Below are 8358 nucleotides of genomic sequence, written 5' to 3' on the forward strand. Positions count from 1 at the left end.
CTTCCCCCAACGCCGCTCAGTTAACGGCTCGAGCGGGACGTTACGACGGTCGGTTTACCTAGCCTTTGTTGAGCCTAGAGTTTTTGTTAGAGCCGTTACCTAGATATTGTTATTACTGATTATTCGATCATCATTATTTTTTTATTATCCACTCGTGGATATTATCACACGATTGTCGAGCAGATATTATTATCACTACTATTTAATATTTGAGTATCATTACTTCTTTATTCGGTTATTATTTAATTTATTCGATTATTATTTAATTATTGATATTACGCATGAGAAAGCAACTCAGGCGTGCCGTTACGACAATTTCATTACCTCGTTTTTCATCAGTTATTATTGCCGTTGCCCAGTTATTGTTATTTATTGTTATTATTCGATCATCGTTATTCAGTTATTTTCCGCTCGCGGCTATTATCACACGATTGTCGATTCTATATTATTATCACTTACCAATTACCATTTATTATTCAAGTATTATTACTTTTTTAGAACAATTATAATAATATCTACTCGACAATCGTGTGATAACAGTTGCGAGCGGGTAATTACTGAATAACGATGATCGAATAATCGGTAATAACAATGAATGACAATAACTGGGAGTTTGTTCCAAAGTACTCTTTATTATTCTTATCTCTTTACTTCAGTTTACCAGAATTTATCAAAGATACCACATTCATACCAACAGACTCAATACAAACAATTTTGCCAGTTCAGAGACCCGTGATAATAAATATGCGAAATTATTGAGGCGAAATCTAAGAATTGCTAGGAGTGTATGATGTAAGCTCGCAAATTTTTGTGAAATCACTAAACAACCGATTTCGACGAAGGATTACGAAAGCGAATTCGCGCGAAGCTCGGAATCTTTAGCTCGCCACTTACTAGAAGGTTACCCTCTTCTCGAACCGATAATCGACGTCGTAGTTCGAAATTCTATTCTTACTTGCACGCGCCGAGAAGCACATAGGTTTTCTGAGAATTGTCTTGTTTCACATATTGTTGCGAAACAATATGAGCGATATAAAAATACCAAGCTTCGTAATATCGTGCGAAATCTCCAGGAATTGTTTATTTCCTCAATTGTGTTTAAAACTCCTCAACTAACGCCACGCGATCGTCAATAGAACCGTCGATCTTGCAAGATCGAATCTTGTTAAAAAGAGAACGTAAAAGATAACCTATGAATTAAGAGAAAGATAAGACCTGCGTACCGATAAATATATACTGTAAATCAAGTGAATGTTTCAGATATTTCATCAGTTTATATCATATAGTCCGCAAATCTATCATCAATTCAGTATAAGCATCAAATTTACTCAAAATACATTTTAAATCTTAGTAAGTTTAGCATTTTTTAAATTAAAGTAAAAATCCGGTCTGCTTACTGTATAAAACTGAATAAACTTCTTTTTTAATAAAGTTTTGATTTTTTTGATATTCTTGTACAGAGAATAAATGCTTCTTTTGAATACATGATAAAATGCGTCTTCCTAAAATTTGTGATGAATACATTTCAACAATAACTAAAAACTTAAGGAAGACTCTATGATATACAATTAAATTTAAAAATAGAGGCTTTTTCAGAGCAAGCGTTGGGAAGAAGTACTTATTTCCTCTCAACGCTTGCTCTGAAAGGCTCTCTACGTTTTTGATATATTTCAAGATTATAATCAAGCAAATATCTTTTGGTCTAAAGACAATTATTACTTCAAAGAAAGAAAATAAAATAAACAATCGCTTTTCCTAGCAGTTATGATGTTAGTTTGAATAATTTTTTCAACGCTTTAGACTATCTTTTTCTTAATTCGGCTTTATATTTACATGTCATTGGATATTTTTATATCTCAGAGGGACATAATTGCCATGAATAAGCCACGAAGCTTTTGTTACTCGGTAAAAAATAAAATACGTAATCTCTCTGCGACTTGTGTGGCGTGAGTCGTAGAGTGACAATGCTGATGTGCGATCTTTGAAATTTTCACGAAGTCGGATTGTCCCACGGCGACACGCTGACTCATTTCGTCGGAATAACGACGCGCGGCGCTTTTTATAATTAAGCGCGATGTGCAAGTGTAAAATAAACCGCGAATAACACGTGGCGGTTTATTTACACGTAGCGTGGCGTAGTCGATGGATTTCACGCGGACAAGACGCAGCGGCAGTAGTTAGGCGCGGCGAAGTGTGCCAGCGCGAGAATCATGACTTTTCCCGAAACGTTTTAAAACTGTAATACGCCGCAACACAGCCTTCCCGCGAACGGACATGAGCCACCCTTTCGCCGATCCGGCCGTCTATCGTCGGAACTTAAACAGGTTGCCGTTCAGAACGCACGTCATCGTGGGCAAGTTTACCGCGCGAACGACGATGTTGCAAAAGCCTGGCGGCCCGACGATGAGATCATACCTAAGTAAGGAGGAATACGATCAAAACCCTATAGAGGTTCTCAGATGCGATTGCCAGTAATATACGAAATTACACGGAGAAAAATAATTTGCTGGCCGAGCAAATTTTCTGCTGGTCTAGCAAAATTATTCTGTTATTATATGGACAGCAAAAAGATTTGCTAAGAATACTAATCACTATTTGCTGGATATAATTTGCTGAATCTACAAATTGTTTTGCTATAAGAACCATGATGGATTTATATAAGCAGTTGTAGTTTTGCTCCGATAGTAAATAAATAAATTTGCTAACATTTGCTGGATACATTATTTTGCATCAATAGCAAATTATTATATGGACAGCAAAAAGATTTGCTAAGAATACTAATCACTATTTGCTGGATATAATTTGCTGAATCTACAAATTGTTTTGCTATAAGAACCATGATGGATTTATATAAGCAGTTGTAGTTTTGCTCCGATAGTAAATAAATAAATTTGCTAACATTTGCTGGATACATTATTTTGCATCAATAGCAAATTATTATATGGACAGCAAAAAGATTTGCTAAGAATACTAATCACTATTTGCTGGGTATAATTTGCTGAATCTACAAATTATTTTGCTATAAGAACCATGATGGATTTTTATAAGCAGTTGCAGTTTTGTAGATAGTAAATAAATTTGTTAAGGATACATTATTTTGCATCGATAGCAAATTAACGTGATTCTTAAAACAAATACACTCAACAAATTTTTTCTATCCTGGCAATAAAACTACTTTTGCTCTGATAACGAATAATTTGTAAAATTAGTTACGTCGACTAAATTTTTTGATGTCACGACTACGAATATGCTGTAGCAACGATGATTTTGCTAAAAGAGCAAAATTATTTTTCTCCGTGTAGGGAGGAATACGGCCGATTAAAGCCCCATCACGGTTTTCAGGTGCGATTACCAATAATATACGAAATTATACTCGTATATGGAAAGATCTCATTGTTGGATGCGATGGAGCTTTGATCTTATTTAGATAACATCTCACAAAGCTCCTTTTTAAATATATTTATATTTCGATGAGATCATATTTTGTGCAGTTTTTTCAATTTGCACGCACGCGTGAGATTGCATTTCGCGTAAATGGAAAATGAAAATTGTGTGGAGTATATCGCAAAGCGACCCTGTTCAGTTGTGAGGAATGAGATAAGATAAGATAAATTCCGAGTAAAAGTGCGAAAAGTAACGCGGCGAATTGAGCATCGCGATCGAAATTTATAGACCCAGCTTATGTGCGCGATAACTTTATAAAATTTCGGAGAATTGATAAAAGGCGACACACGGGTACGCACGGCGTAATCGGCTCAATAACGATCCACCAGCTTCCACCCTCTCGGTAATTTCTCTCAAGTTCATCAGAAAGCGCTTAAGCTTGAGAGAGAGAGAGTGGGGAGTGAGTCTTGTTATGAATATCTCTGCGGTAGCAAGCTTAGTCCTGAATAAACAACGACAAACATCATTTCAAATATATTTGCCACACTGCGTGTGTGATAGTGTCGAGGAAGTTTCATGGAAAGGAGAGATAATAATTTCCCTGGCCGGAGGAAAGTGAGAAGTCGTGTAAAAGATGAACACCGTCGATTCAATGAAGACGAAGTTTTCGCGAAGTCTGTTGCAACTCTCACTTATGCGAGGTTGACGTATGATAGTGTGTGTGTGTTCTCGAGTTGATTAAATATCCCCCCTCCTCTCCTCCGGATAAATTTAACCTTTGTCTGTCTTTCGTATGTATGTATTGCGACAACCATCTTCATTCGTGTAGCGATAAAAATATTTTCCAATTACATAAACAATACATCCAAATAAATAATAATAGATCGTGAATCAATTATAATTAAAGTCGATTTTTTACAATCTTTTCTTTATAATTCTTTTACAATCATTTGCAATTGTAAACTCTTATTTGAGTAAATGTGCTTTCTACTTTTATTATTATTTCGCTCTATAATTAGCTTTTTATTAACACTTTCGTGATGAGGTTTAATTGCTTTTATCCAAAGTTTATCTTTAGCTGCTTCTTTACTTTCAAATGTCAGAGCTGGTTTCTGCACGATAAACAAGCTATTTATTTTGTAGCTGTTACCAGCCTCAGTTGCCGCGAACATCGTGAAGCTTCGTTATAATTGTGAAGAATTGTCTTCAATCATGGTAGATTAGCGGCCTGCTTTCACTATTGCTTATTTCACGCGCTGATATCATCGCTACGCTCTTAGGACTAATCTGAGTTACTGTTTATTTCTAGAGCGTTTCATTTAAATTCGTTTAGACCTCGTTTAGACCTCGTTTGCGAGGTCGGGGCCGTCGAGAGTAATTAAGATACCGGCCAGTGTCGCGGACGGTTTCTCTCGCGGCGTCCGGAGCCTGCAATTTCCGGTGATTCCCCGCGTAGCATGCACGTACACTCGTGTGTTCGGCGGATCGCCGAAAAGCCGGAGCGCGCGCGGACTTGGAGGCGCGCCAACGTCCTCGCCGCCGCCACCGTCGTCGACGTCGTCTTCGTCGTCGTCGTCGTCGTCGTCGGTGACGACGAGGGTGTGCGAGAGGCTGACGCCGACGCCTGGCGTCGCCGCGTCGCTTCACCCTAGCGGCCGCCCCGACGCCGGATTGCCTTCAGTGTGCCGCGCATCGTCGGACGTGCATATCGTGTCGCACAGTCGCGCTCGCGTGCGAGCCGATCGAGACATGTGATTCGAGTTTGTCGGTTTTGCCGATCGCGAGACGCTGAGAGGGCATAGCAGCAGGAGGTACGGGCTAGAAAATGTCGAGGAGAAATCCCACGGTCGTCCACGGCCTAAAGTGGTAAGGATCGATCTCCGCGGCATTGTCGGTCCCGGAAGATCCTCGCGACTCCGGAGGACTTGTTCCGCGACGGGCCGAGAGATCGCGAGATCGCCTCTCGATCTCGCGAGTCGTCTCGCTCCAAAGGCCGGAGGTCAGAGTATCGAAAAAGAGGGATGATAATTACGGTCGCGGCGGAGGAGCTCTCGGAAGTGTGAGACTGACGACGAAGCAGGAGAGGAACGCGGGCGAGGGGATGGGGTCTGAGAGAGGTGTTTATGCTTCTCTCCCTTTCTCCCTCTTCTTTAGAAGATTTATGCGAAACGCTCTATAATTAGTCGGCGGGAAAAATAAGTCGCCCAAGAGGTGGAGATGAGCGGAGTGATCACCGAGCGGGAGAAAAACCGATGCCTACGACTTTGAAATTGTCGAAGGGCGCGAGGGTGTCTCATCGCTGTGTGCCCTTAACCCTTTCGTGGTGAGTTGGAGAATATTGAGGAATGATCGGGCGAAGTAGCGCTGTTGATCTCGAGATTCATGCATTTCGATTGTTTGCTACAAATTTAGAAAATTTCCTTTTCAGAAAAATCGGGGTCTCTATATAATTATTGAAAAATAAAATATATCGTTAAATATTGTTTATTTGAGCAAATTTTGATGGTAGCGATCAACGTGATAATTTAATTACAAGATTACTTTTGTTATAATAAAATTAGTAAAAATGTCATTTTAATAAAGCAGTAAATATTGTCGCGACGTCCGGCTATCTGAATGCAATCGACACATCATCGACACAAAGTTCCTTTTTGCATTAAGCATGGAAAATGACGTTACTTATTTCGAAAGTACGGATACAGTTTCAAAAATTTTGCTTCGCATGAATGTATTGCAAGCATGTTCGCGTTCGGAGCTTCACTATGTTCTCAGAATTTGAAATTAATATCAGCTCTGAAATAAACGGCTTATTCATTGTGCAGCTTTGATATTTAGAAGTAAAGAAACAGCTAAAAATACTTCGGACGAAAGCAGTTAAACTTCATCACAGAAGTGTTAATAGAAAGCAAGCCGCCAGTTATAGAACGGAATAAATAATAATAAAAAAAGGTCGCAAATATCCCTGCTATAATTGAGGGAAATTCTTTACAATTGTAAAGAAAAGTTTCATGATGTTTGTAAAAATTGAGACTAATATCAGCTCCAGAATAAATAGCCTCTTCATTGTATAGAAACCAGCTCTAATATTTGAAAGTAAAGAAGCAGTTAAAGATACCTTGGATAAAAGAAGTTAAACTTTATTATAGAAGTGTTAATAGACGGCAAGTCATCGCCAATTATAGGACGGAATAAATAATAATAAAAGAAGGCCGCAAATGCTCTCTACTATAATTGAAAGCAATTCTTTACAATTGTAAGAAAGAGTTTCACGATATTTGCAAAAAATGAGACTAATATCGGCTCCATAAATAAATGAACAATGAGTAAATAGTTTCTTTATTGTGCAGAAACCAGCTCTGATATTTGGAAGTAAAGAAGCAGCTAAAAATACGTCGGACGAAAGCAGTTAAACTCCGCTACGGAAGTGTTAATAGAAAGCAGGTCGCCAATTATAGAGCGATATTTTGGGTACGCCGGGACATAATTCGCGCGCGGGATTTATTCTGTGACTGCCGCGCCCAAAATTAGATCCAAATAAACGCGGCAATTAAAGAAACTGCAGGCCTGAATAGGGCTGGACGATCCAATTAACGTTTAACTCACGGCGCGGCTCGCGTGCGTATGAAGATAAAATAATTACTGCCAAATAATGTGCGTACGCAGGCAGCGATTGAGGGATGTGTTGCAATTATCGCGGCCAATCAAAGAGACTCGCGCACGTGTTTGTGTATGCGATAACATCGGAAAAGCCCGCGGAAACTTATTCGGTCATCCGATACGCAGGATGATCCACTTATTTCTGCGCGCTTGAATTTCTCGGTTGCTCGCCGTGTGTATGTGTGATTGAAGCAAACCGTCTGAAAATTATTCAACATGCACGATTACGTGCCCTTTCGAACCGAATAATAGTCCCGCGCTGAGAGACACCCCGTTCTATTCTTGCAAACGACGGGGATATTTCGGGCTGCGAAGACAAATGGGCCGTCCTGCATGCGAAAAATAACCATTTAGATTATTTACGGTGTTTGTGTCGCGCTGTTTATGTTTCAAACGCTGTTAAGTTATTCATGTTGTTTATTTGAGAGGGAGAGACGAAATGACATAATCGAGCCGGATATTGTATTAACTTTCTCGTGACGTAGATTCCGCGATCCCGTTTATCGCGGCGTTTAACGACGGTTCAAGCAACAATAAAATAAGGACGGTGATGTCATCGGGCTTTTGTGAGGGCGAGGCCAACCAAGTCTTCGTGACGTTACGTTTCACGACGTTACGCGCAGCTTCCGCGTTTTGCAACGTATACGAATTACAAATATGTTGCACGATGCACAAGGTATCATTGTCTTAACGCACAATATCGATAAGGGGCCATAAAACCGTTTTCTCTCTCTCTCTCTCTCTCTCTCTCTCTCTCTCTCTGTCTCTTTCGCGGTAAGAAGAGGCAATGCTCGAGTTCCTCCACTTAATCCCGCAATCTGCCTACGATAAACGCGTCCTTGCGTGCATATGTTATTTCACACAGAGGAGACACCTGGTGAGAGGGAAGTACTTTAAATAGAGTCCTTTATCACATCACGCACGTACTATATTTCTTTGTCATTTTTATTTTGTGCTTTGTGGGGACGCGCGAGAAGCTCGCAGGGGAGAGAGTTGCGTCGCCGTCGTGCGTCGTAATCGTAGTCGTAGTCGTCGTGGTTGTCGTCGCTGTTGCGATAATGGCATATGTAAAATAATCTTCTGCATGCGGAATTTTCGCCCTTCTTCTCCCTATAATTTATACCGTCCCTTCGCAGTTCGCAAAAAAAACGCGCGTCATGAGTTCCTCTTTTCTTTTTCGATGAATAAAGCGGACGAATCGCGGCGGAGCGAACGAACGGTGAATCGATTCGTGCTTTTTCCCCAGCTGTTCTCGTGTCGGAGATAGCGCGGTAAATTGTTATGTGCGACAGTTGTCAACTGCATCGAGGGAAGAAG

The 8358-nt window shown here is 40.2% G+C and overlaps 1 protein-coding gene and 1 long non-coding RNA gene across 2 annotated transcripts in view; one reads left to right on the forward strand and one right to left on the reverse strand.

Moving 5' to 3' along the window:
• The window catches only part of LOC116841698, a 25682-nt gene that overhangs the window by 1080 nt on the left and 16244 nt on the right, over positions 1–8358 (reverse strand). The window lies entirely within an intron of this gene.
• LOC116841696 (GTP-binding protein RAD) overlaps positions 4986–8358 on the forward strand; it is an 87214-nt gene continuing 83841 nt past the window's right edge. The window contains exon 1 of the mRNA XM_032809967.1: positions 4986–5250. The gene's annotated coding sequence lies outside the window, so the exon portion shown is untranslated. The remainder of the gene's footprint in view (positions 5251–8358) is intronic.

The sequence above is a fragment of the Odontomachus brunneus genome, unplaced genomic scaffold (assembly GCF_010583005.1).
Source record: "Odontomachus brunneus isolate Ranch 3 - 2012 unplaced genomic scaffold, Obru_v1 Obru_scaffold_017, whole genome shotgun sequence".
NCBI lineage: Eukaryota > Metazoa > Arthropoda > Insecta > Hymenoptera > Formicidae > Odontomachus > Odontomachus brunneus.